Raw genomic sequence first — 12,247 nt, 5'->3', positions numbered from 1 at the left:
CTTCATAAAAGGGGGCCCATATTAGCTATTTTGAACGTAATATATACTTGGATTGGCAACCAAGGCAGCTGAAAGAGGAAGCCCTAACATATTTGCAGAGATTGAATATTAACTTGATTGTGGCATTTTGCAAGAGCTAAAGTTTTCGAGTAGTTTAACAGAAACCCCAGAATATAAAGTTATACTAGAAAATACTAAAGCTTGAACAAGTAATCTAAATGAATCCTCATCTATCATGAGTAAGGCAACAGTACCTGTTCCTAGGTCTGCCTGAGGCTTGTTTTCCCCTGTAGTTAAATATTGAAGAACTTCTTTCAAGAATCATGTATATTCTTTCTACACGTTTCCATAATTTGTTATAAAAATTCTCATTTGCAGGATATGTATTTTGTATTTTCTTACATCTCCATTTCCTGCCCTATTGTGTCTATTGCATCCTATAACCAAGCTTAAAAATACAATTGTCATAATGTATCAACCCAAGAAAATTAAAATGCAAAACTTGATCAAGAACATACCTGTCAAGATGTAGGGTAGCTGGACACAAAAGGAGGAAGCCCCTACATACCCCTGAATTCAGAGAAATTATTGATTGCTGGCTGGAAAGGAGGGCAGTGAATGAATTTCTGCTTATCTATCGAACATTCGCTGTCATGTAAACATTGACAGTTCCATGTGGAAAATGTCGTAAATATCTGGTTTGGATGTGTTCTCTTTTCTGTCAATATTTGGAGCTCTTTTTCCTGAGCTTATTTTAACTTTGTAAACTGCTTCACACTGCTTGGCAGTTGAAGCGGTATGGTATACCAACTTGGGAATAAAGAAATAAATTAAATAAATAAATCACCCAAAAATAAAATACTTCAAACTCAGGATAAATTCACAATCTGTCACACAACACCAGTCCTGGTATATGCTAATTAAAGCTGAGGTGGTATATAGATGTATGAAAAACGGGTATATACTGTGTTTCCCCCAAAATAAGACAGTGTCTTACATTAATTTGGGGTCCAAAAAACACACTAGGGCTTATTTCTGGGGATGTCTTATTTTTTTCATGTACAACAATCATCTCTCCCTTCTTCTCCTCTACCCCAATTCTTCCTCTTTCCGTTCGCTCCCCCCCCCATGTGCAGCATCATTCCTCCCCTCTCACCCATCCTCTTGTGCAGCAGAACCTCACCGACCCTCCCACCGTGAGGCTGACATAAGTCTGCTCCGAGGCCTCCTAAAGCAGTAGGGGTGGGGGTTGCTGAATTGACAAGTCTGATTTTTTTTTTTCAGCAAATCAGGCAGCACTAATGTCAGGGATGGAGTCAGGGAGTGTCGGGGACATTTTGGGGGGAGTTTTCAGGGGTCGACCTTAACTAGGGCTTATTTATGGGGTAGGCTTATATTAGGAGCATCTTTAAAAATCATGCTAGGGCTTATTTTCGGGATAGGTCTTATTTTCAGAGAAACGGTAGAAACATAATTAACTGTGTAAAGGAGCTCTCATATCAAAAATGTAAGCCATTAATGTAGTCCTTGTTTTATGCTGCTACTTGGTTCCTATAAAGTATATAATCATAGAGCCTCTCATGTACTAAAACATGCTTTAACAGTGTCCAAGTGGTGGTGTTTTCCCACAGTCCTCTAACAAAACCTGGTGAATTGAACTCTGGTAATTGAATTACTTTTGGCAGCAAAGGGTTCATCTAATCTAATCCAGCATTTATATTCTCCTAATTCCCCAAGGTACAAAGCAGATTACATAAAGACCCTGATGCTCTACAATCATTGTTAAAATCCCTTGGGCTGCTGTAGTGCCAGCAAATTTTATAATGAGCGAAGCCCAAAGAACCTCACATGCAAATGAGGTTTGTGAAGGCCCATGGAAATCCCATCTGATCAGTCATTCAAGAAAGTGACTGACACGTGCGCAGAATAATCCGTGGAAAGAGGCATAAATGTGTGCCTACGCCTGGAAATGCTGCATCATAGGCACTCATGTATCAATCACAGGCGTGCCAGTACAATTAGATGGAGGGGAAGAGAGGGGAGCGGAGGAGATGGAGGTGGAAGTGAAGAGCTACTAACAAACTATGCAATTGGCAGCTTTCAAAGAACATACATAAGATGTGCCTTTTAATACACATGCTCGAGATGCAGTTTGGGTTTTGGAAAGTTCCAAGCTTGGGGCCGCATACGAAGGACCTCTGAGCATATGCAGATGTGACATGATGTCACGCCATGCATGTGACGGAATTCTGTTGCATCTACACATGCTCGGAAGCCCTCCAGACACAGCCCAGACTCAAGGAAGAAGAGATGAAGTTTGTGTGGGAGTGGGACTGGGGACAGAATGGGATGAAACGAGGCAGGGCCACATGTCCTCTTTTTTTTAAATGAAGAAGTCTGGTAACCCTAAGCTGGGAGACAGAGCTGAATGAGGGATTCTGTTCCTCCTTCCCACAGCGTCAGCTACAGGAGGAAGGTAAGGGCAAAAGTAGTTAATTCTACAGGGGTTCAAATGGAAGTCAAGAAGCAATGGTTGGCCCTTTTTTGAGCAAAATTTATTGGCTTATATTCAAGTTTATATGGTAAATATATTGGAAGCCCAATGGGTTAAGACAATGGGCTGAGAACCAGGGAAGTCAGTCTCAAATCTCACTGCCACTCCTTGTGATTTCTTGTGCAAGTCACTTAACCTTCTATTGCCTCAGGTCCAAACGTGAAAGGCACCTTGTGCACCCAAATGCCAATAATATTGGCACTTACAAGCATAAGTGCCCTACACGCTGTTCTATAGGGTGGAAAGTAAGAGCTACAGGGGGCTATGGTACTTTGTGTGTCGAGGTGCTTTGAAAATGAGCCTCGTAATGAGTAATTGCAAGGGTTGTACATGTGGGCGGAACATGGGTGAACCTCAGTTACATACATACCTGTTGTAAAGGCATACCTAACGTATTCAGTAAGTTATGTGCAACAGGATGGGGAGAGGGACCTTGAGGTAATAGTGTCTTAGAATCTGAAGGCAACGAAACAGTGCACCAAAGCAGTGGCTGTAGCTAGAAGGATGCTAGGCTGTACAGAAAGAGGCATAACCAGCAGAAGAAAGGAGGAGTTGAGGCCCCTCTACAGGTCATTGGCGAGACCCCTACCTGGAGTACCTTGTTCAGTTTTTGGAAGCTGCATCTGGCTAAGGAGGTAAAAAGATTTGAAGCGGTCCAAAGAAAAGCAATGAAAATGGTAAGAGGCTTGCGACAAAAGACATACATGAAGAGATTGGAAGATCTACATATGTATACGCTAGAACAGTAGGCAGTTCCAGTCCTCGAGAGCCACAGGCCGACTCTCCTGTCCTCTTCTGCCCTTTAAAACCACGGGCTCACAATGCTTTTTAGCAGAGCAAGCCCGTGTTTTTAAATCTGCCGCCGCTGCCACTTCCATCGGGCCCGACGCTGCCCATCCCGTTCCCGCAAATATGGCAGGAGGGATGCCAACTCCCTCCTGCCATTCCAAAACCGCCATCGGCCCGGCTGGGCCCAGCCCACCCCTCCCCGTACCTTACTTGGGCTCTTTAAAATTATGGCAGGAGGGTTCACATTCCCTCCTGCCATATCTAAAACTACTAACCCACCTCAAAACAAGTACTCTGAACCCCCAAAAAAATTTGCTCCGCAGCCGCATTGAAAAAAATTATGGCAGGAGGGTTCCCACTCCCTGATGCCACACACCCCCAGATGTCCTCTCCCCACCTCCGGTCTCCTCCCCAATCCCCCTCCCCGTAACTTTAACGGAGCAGGAGGGGTGCTCAATCCCACCTGCTCCAATGCCTCCCGAGACGAGTCTGAGGCCTTAGGCCCAGCCCCAAGCATCACATGCATACAGATGGTTGGAGAATCGGTCGGCCTGCTTCCAATCGCACACGGATCAGAGGGTTAGTGAATCTAGCCCTTAGTGTTTAGTGCATGCTAATCATTAGTATGTGTTAACATGGTTAGTGTGCACTAAATTGCTTAGCGCCTGTTGATAAATTTCCCACTTAGGCACCAAGACTTATAGAATAGTGCATAGCCAGTTGCACACACAAATGCTAATTGATGCTAATTATCTGCAATAATTGGTTGTTAGTGCCTAATTATTGCTAGTTAAGAGCTCATCAATCAATTAAGTTACACACTCATAAGAACATAAGAACAGCCATACTGGGTCAGACCAATGTTCTATCTAGCACAGTGTCTGATCTAATCTTCTATTTGTGTGTTGCTCATACCTATACAGGCTCAACGCAACTTAAAGAGAGGAGCCTTCTTGTCCATTGATTTTTTTTCTCTCCATCTTCACTTTCTGCCTTGCATCCATCTTTTATAATAGCACTAACAAATCTCCTAATTATCATACCATATTATAAAAGCAGTCTAAGATTGATGTTGTTCCTGTATGCTCAGAGATATAAAAGCTCTATTGAGGGGGGGTGGGTTGGCCCCCCTCGCGGAGCTTATTGTCCAGTCATAGCATATGTTTGCTTTTCAATCAATAGCTGAGCAAAATGAGTTTGATGGGATTAGGAGAAACGTTAACTGCATGGGTAAAAGACTGGCTCAGTAGTAGATTTCACAGGGTGGTACGGTACTTTCTATAAAACTTCAGAAGTGATCAGTGGAGTGCCACAGGGTTCGGTCTTGGGCTCGATCCTATTTAATATCTTCGTAAGGGACCTGGCTCAAGGGCTTCGAGGGAAAATTGCATTATTCGCCGATGACGCCAAACTATGCAACATAGCAGGCAAAAGCACAGTGCCCGACTGCATGACGCAGGACCTACTCTTACTGGAACATTGGTCCTCAACTTGGCAACTAAGTTTTAATGCCAAAAGTGTAAGGTCATACACCTTGGGAACAGAAATCCATGCAGAACTTACTCCCTAAATGGTGAGACCTTAGCAAGAACTACAGCAGAACGGGACTTGGGAGTAATCATTAATGAAGACATGAAGTCTGCCAATCAAGTGGAGAAAGCTTCATCCAAGGCTAGACAAATGATGGGTTGTATCCGAAGAAGCTTCGTCAGCCGGAAGACCAAAGTTATAATGCGGTTGTACAGATCCATGGTGAGACCTCATCTGAAATATTGTGTACAATTCTGGAGACCGCATTATCAAAAAGTTGTGCAGAGAATGGAGTCGGTTCAGTGAATGGCCACCAGGATGATCTCAGGACTCAAGGATCTCTCGTATGAGGAAAGGCTGGGTAAGTTGCAGCTATACTCACTCAAGGAGCGTAGAGAGAGGGGAGACGTGATTGAAACGTTCAAATATGTCACGGGACGTTTTGAGATAGAAGAGGATATCTTTTTTCTTAAAGAACCTACGGAGACAAGAGGACATCCGTTGAAACTCAGGGGTAGAAGATTTCATAGTGACACCAGGAAGTACTTCTTCACCGAAAGGGTGATTGATTATTGGAATGGTCTTCCACTGCAGGTAATTCAGGCCAGCAGCACGCTGGACTTTAAGAGAAAATGGGATAAGCATGTGGAATAACTTCAGGGAAGAATTTAGGGGGTGGGTCATTAGATTGAGCAGATTTGTTGTGCCGTTGCCCTTTTCTGTCGTCATCTTCTATGTTTCTATGTTTCTAATTGCACTCTTCACCGGCAGGAGGTATGCCCAATCCCTCATGCTGGACAACCCCCCCCCCCAACCCCTGCTAGACCCACCAACCGGACCCCTTCCACCCCCACCCAGATCCCTCACCCCCACTAGGACCCCCTAACCCCACCTGAACCCACCAACCCCTCCCCCCCCCCGGAACCTTCTGTAACCTTTTTTTGATGGACGGTCCTCTGTCCTGCTGGCAGGACCACCTTCATCTGAAGGGTTGGCCTGCTCCTTCCCAGTACATTGTGGGATGCACCAGGGAGGGGCCTAGGGCCTGATTGGCCCAGGTACCTAAGGCCCCGCTCAAAGGAGAGGCCTTAGGCACCTGAGCCAACTGGAATCTTAGGGGGTGGAGGTGGGTCCAGTGGGTGGGCTGGGCAGTCTGGCAGGGGTTCAGGGGGGATGTCCAGCAGGAGGAATTGGGCATCCCTCCTGCCGGTAAAGAGTGTGATCTTCGGGAGGGCTCGGGGGGGTTGTCCAACAGGATTGATTGGGCATCCCTCCTGCTGGTGAAGAGCGCAATCGTGCAAGGGGTTCAGGGGGGTGGCTATGGAAGAGATTGGGCATCTCTCCTGCTGTGATCATTGTGAGGGGGAACGGTTCCACGATTCTCTAACCAGCGTTGTTTATGACAGATGCCAGTTAGAGAATTGTCCTTTTAGGCGAAGGACTGGCCCCTCCTTTGTCTAAAAGATCTTGTTTGGGGTATTTGGGACTTGGGCAATTTTTGGGTCAGGAATGTGTTGTAAGCATACATGTAATGGCGGTCTGGGCAATTAAACTGCTGAATGTACAGATAGGCCATTCTAAAAAAAAAATTTTAAAAACACACATTTTGGACGTTTTTTTGAGAATGGAAATTTTCCTGCTACTTACTTTGTACGCCTAGAGCCTTAGGCCAAAAGGGGACTTAAGACGTGGTTTTTGATTATGCCCCTCCATGTGTTTTTCTATTTACTTTTCTGCAAATGTATTTTTTGCACATTAATATATTCTTGAAAAAATCGGGAGCATATTAGTATTTGTAATTATTAAGAACAATTTGAAGAAGATAGCAATTTGAATATACTATTTAGGTATTCTGAAGGTTTTTCTGGATCTATGAACGAAACCCCCATCCACGAAATAAGCCTATGAGATTGAAATGATCTTTGGTGTGGATTTCTGAGATCCTCTTCCTTCAGTTTTTGAGTTTTTTTTCCTTTAAGTAAACCCTAGTAGAGTATCTAGTGGAAGTGTTGGTTTACTCCATTTTCGTCTTTTTTATGATATTTAGTATCAACAACCATTTGCCCATCATCATGATATGTCCATGCGCCTTTCCTTTCAAAGTTGGGACTGGGAAACTATTGTGCCAGTTTCACCCTTTTCTTGCCTATTGCTATGAGGAAAATATAACAGCCAAAATATTTCAAAGGTAAATTTCTGATTTAAGGGCCTCACTCTCACCTCTACACATGTGGAAACATTTGAAATGACGTAAGAAATGGTGACATTATCCACATTGTTGCATGGTGTTGGCAAAAAAAAATGATGAGAAAAACTGAAATTTTATGCTTCTTTGTGAGTCATCAATAGTGTGTACTCTACTGAAAGAATATGCACTACTCATGGAAAGTGCACACTATTTGCAAACAGTGCACACGCATTTGAAAGAAGATCCGTGCTTATGTGAACTGTTGGAAAAGAGTGCTCATTCTTTGTGAGAGTGTGCACTGTTCACAAATACTGTGCACTCCTCCTGAATAGTGCACACTGTTTGTGAACAGTGCACACGCATTTGAAAGACGATTTGTGCATGTGTGTACTGTCAGGAAAGAGTACACATTCTTTGTGAAAGCGTGTGAAAAATTTCTGGCAGCGCACCCCTTACTCAACTCTCTTTTTTCTCTGCTTCAATGCTGGATGTTTTTATTTTTCACCTCCATGCATTCCGTATTCTTTATCAGAGAGCCATTCTGTAAGTAGGCAGTTACTAAAAGCTGCAACCTGTGCGCTATTCTAATTTAAATGAAACAATATGTTTTGTAATTTGACACAACAGCCTGAAAGAATGTCACTGGAGTTAAAGGCACCTCCCATCAACCCTCCCCCAAAACAACAGTATAATTCCATAAATCTGAGATAACAATGCAGAATTTGAGGAATTTATGTGATTTTTTTCCTTTGCTCTGATTGATGGGACCCTGATCAGACCCCGCTGTAGAAATTGGCTGCAATAGTCTGTCTGTACCACTCCTCCTTCTCCTCTCCCTCTACTATCCTTTCCTCCTTCAATTGCCAGGTAAGTAGAGATTTCAGCTGTAAATTATTAAACTGTAGATTGTGGCTATCTTATCTGTAGCTGGATAGGAAGAAATCTATCTGTGTATCACCTGGGAAATGAAAACTTCTCCTGTTTCCTTACCCTGCCCAAAAGATACAGGAATCAGTGCTGGAAAATACATGAGATTAGATGCAACTTCAACTTTTGAGGCCAGTAATGGGCTTGCCCTAAAATGTGCACTGAGTAATGAGGTCTGATTCCACGTCTCTGCCTGGCTTCTTGAGCTGCAGTTTTTCAGATCATGCAAGCACATAATGTGGAAGGTGAGTTTTCCAAAATAAATGGTTGCAACCAGTGACGTAGTAAGGAGAGGGCGGGGGGGCGTTCCTCTCTGGGCATTGTCTTGGTGAGGGTCTGGAATGACACCCCCCCCCGCCCACCCAACGGCCAAACATGCGCACCACTTCCCTTCCCCCATACCTTTGTAACATTCCTGGCAAGCAGCAACACCCAAGCTGCTGTCCCACCGGCATCAGCTCTTTCTCCGACATCACTTCCTGGAAGTGACATCAGAGGAAGAGCTGACGCTGGCGCAACAGCAGCTTGGGGGGTTGCTATTCGCGCCAGGAACATTAAGAACAGAGAAGATGGCAGGGGAGGGGCGCCTCTCACCCTCGCTAAGCTACTTGTTTCAATTACCAAAACTATCAAATATCAAAGCACTGGAAAGGAGAAAATATGCCCTGCAGTCAGATTATACCCACTAATTACACTGATGTAAAATCATCTCAGTACAGAGTTTTACATACATTTATATAAAAAATGTCCAGCTCACTATGGTCAGTTCTTATATTTAGTAACTGAGAGGGCTGTACATTAACCTTATGTTAAAAATGTGTACTGACAGCATAGCACACAGCTGTGTAATCTAATGTCAAATGTTTCCTCACTGATGCAGTAACTAAACTGTTTGCAACTGGGCCCTGCGCAAAACTTCTTGACTAATCTGGGAGAACAGACCAGACCTGCGTGCACACGATAGCTAGACTTGCGCACACATCTCAGCAGAAAACAGCAGCACCACGCAACTGCGCATGGGCTAGAATGCTATTTTCGGCATATTTTGCAATGTCTGCATTTCTATGCAGAATTGTTTATTGTAGTGTATCACAAACTGTGTGCCACGGCACACTAGTGCGCTGCCCGAGATTCCACGAGACGCCGGGGAGGAGGAGAGGTGCCGGCTGCCTGCCTACAGGACGTGCCTCTTGCGGCGAGAGGCACATCCTGTAGGCAGGCAGCCGGCGCCTCTCCTTGTCTCCACGCCTCGTTCCTTCCAGCACCCCCCACTGGCGGCTCAGGTCCCCATCTGGAGGGCCTTCAAGCATAGGTGGACGTGATGATATCACGCACGCGTGCGATATCATCGCGTTGGCATCCACGCACTTCTGGATACCTTCAAGCTGCGGCCACCACGTTTAGTGTGCCATGGCTTTGAAAAGTTTGCGAGACACTGGTTTATTGTAAGCTTCTATGCCGCTACTAATGACTGGGGAGTCAATTCAGAGCGGCTTGCATGAGCTTCTGTAATGGTGTTACAATACATGAGCTTCTGTAAAGCCAATGAGAAGATATGTGCCAATTCAGGCCACTGCGCCGCTCTAGCTGTCTGTAGCACTGACCTGGTGCTCTCATCAGTCCAGCTCCTCCAGCACAGCACTCCTTCAGTTCTGTCCTTTTTTGTTAACCCATGCTCTTCAGGGTTGCTTTGGCACTGTCTCCCCTCATATGCTTCTCATGGTGCATCCTGAGTATAGGCCCAAGTGACCAGCCAAGCAGTTTGTGCCCTGATTAAATGGATTTAAGATCCATCCTATGGCCAGGCGGTCTGCAAATACATTTATTGAGTCACAATAACTGTCATATACCTTTCTTTTTATTCCACTTCCTTACACATCCAGGGTGGGTGGGTGGGGGAGGGGAGGGGAATGTATTATTGTTTGCTATACTTAATTATCTATGTTATTGAAATTAAATACATACTTCTTCTATTAATTATGGGGAGGAGGGGGAGAAAATGATTGTTTTTTGAATTATTTGTGTATTTAAAGTGTGTTCTGTGTAGTGTTTATGTTTAAATTCATTGTATGGCACTGTTAACATTTGAAAATTAAAGATTTCTTTAAAAAAAAAAAGGGTTGCTACAAAAACAAGAACTGTGGGTCCTGTATGCTTAAGGTGACTATACATCCCGTTTTGAACGGGACCATCCCATTGTCCCCACACACAGCTTCGGGACGCCAAAATGTCCTGTTTTCAGGGACAGCGTCCCGAAGCTGTGCTCGTGGACAATGGGGCAGGCGATCACTTCCTGTCCCTACCTGCCGCGCAAAAAAAAAAAAAAGAAAGCCTCCCTCCTTCCTTTCCCCAGTCCGCTGCTATCTTACCTCCCTGCTGCTACTACTGCTAATCGCCAAAACAAAGTCTTCTTTCCGACGTCAATTCTGACGTTGGAGAAGACGTTCTGGGCCAGCCAGGCAGCGATTGGCTGACCCAGAACGTCCTCTCCGACATCTGAAAGAAGACTTCATGTCGGCAATTAGCAGCAGGGAGATATGATAGCAGCGGACCGGGGGAAAGGAAGGAGGGAAGCTTTTTTTTTTTTTTTGCGTGGCAGGTAGGGAAGGAGGTAGGCAGGCGAGCAGGCTGGCTTTGGCCAGGGAGGGAGGGAGGTAGACAGACAGGCAGGCTGGCTTCGGGGTGGGGGGGGGGACAAAGTCTGGAAGGCACTGGGGGCACTAAGGACATAGGAAGGAGGCACTGGGGGCACTAAGAACAAGGGAAGGAGGCACTGAGGGCACTAAAGACATAGGAAGGGGCACTAAGGACATGGGAAGGAGGCATCGGGGGCACTAAGGACTTGGGAAGGAGGCACTGGGGGCACTAAGGATATAGGAAGGAGGCACTGGGGCACTAAGGACATGGGAAGAAGGCACCGGGGGCAATAAGGACATAGGAAGGAAGGAGGGAGGGAATAGAAAGGGACAATTGTTGGGCCTGAGTGCAGAAAAAAAGAAATGAAAGAAAGGATACACAGTCAGAAGGAAACGCAACCAGAGACTCATGAAATCACCAGACAGCAAAGGTATGAAAAATGATTTTATTTTCAATTTAGTGATCAAAATGTGTCAGTTTTGAGAATTTATATCTACTGTCTATATTTTGCACTATATTTGTCTATTTTTCAATAGTTACTGAGGTGACATTGTATATTTTAAAATCATCTGCCTTGACATCTTTGAAATCCCCCCAAATATAAATGATAATTAACATTTTCTCTGCATATAGTAAGATTCGTAGTTTTTTTTTAAATTTATGGTTACCATTATGAATTAATAAGACATTATGTGTACATGAAAAATGAATGGAAGAAATTGGGGGCGAGGTTGGGGCAGGATTGGGGTGGGGCTAGGGCAGGATTAGAGGCGGGACTGACAATTAATAGATGTCCCCTTTTGATGAACATAAGAACATAAGAAGTTGCCTCCACTGGATCAGCCCATCAGGTCTGTGACCTGTGAAGTGGTTCCTGCCCATTTCTATAACCTACCTCTGCTTCTATCTGTACCCCTCAATCCCCTTATCCTTTAGGAACCTATCACGTTATGTATGCTCTCAATGAGATGAAGAAATAGGCATTACATTTTCATAAATGCTAGTACAGAAGAACATGAAAGCCTCAGTGTTGGGTCCAGCCTTGTACACAAGAACTAATACCCTCATTACCATAATTTTAAGCTATGCACTGGTATCTAAGGCAAGGTTGTAAGCAGAGTTAGATTCTACACACAACCCTTTTTTTGCACCTGTGCAACTATAATCATACACTAAAGCCTTGCACACTTTATTGCATTGGCCCTTAAGTTTGCAATCCAAAGCACTTTTGAGCTTAGATGCTTCTTGGCCTTCTTTTAACAGAAATCAAATAAAAAATTTTAAAGAAAAGGCATTTATTTCACCATATCTTCTCCAATCTGCTGTATGTTCTGCTGTAATCCAGAGCAAAAGTTTCCTTCTTGTTTGCATTGTTTTACTGATTTACTTCCAATCAGCAGTTAAGCACATTAAAACACTGAAGCAGATGCAAGAGGTAAAAGCACTTTTTAATTGTAGTCAGCCATCTCTAGGGTCCAATGAGGGAGCAGGTATTGATTTGTGTATCAAAAACATAATCAGGATTGTCAATATCCTTTAACTGCCCAAGGTGATCAAATAGATTGTCAGAAAAAGTATAGATAAGGTGGTTTGACAGTATACCTCAGATCTAGAAATAATTT

Source organism: Geotrypetes seraphini, chromosome 2 (genome assembly GCF_902459505.1).
Source record: "Geotrypetes seraphini chromosome 2, aGeoSer1.1, whole genome shotgun sequence".
NCBI classification, from domain to species: Eukaryota; Metazoa; Chordata; class Amphibia; order Gymnophiona; family Dermophiidae; genus Geotrypetes; species Geotrypetes seraphini.
The sequence above is the reverse complement of the archived record's forward strand: the minus strand, read 5'-3'. Positions refer to the sequence as shown.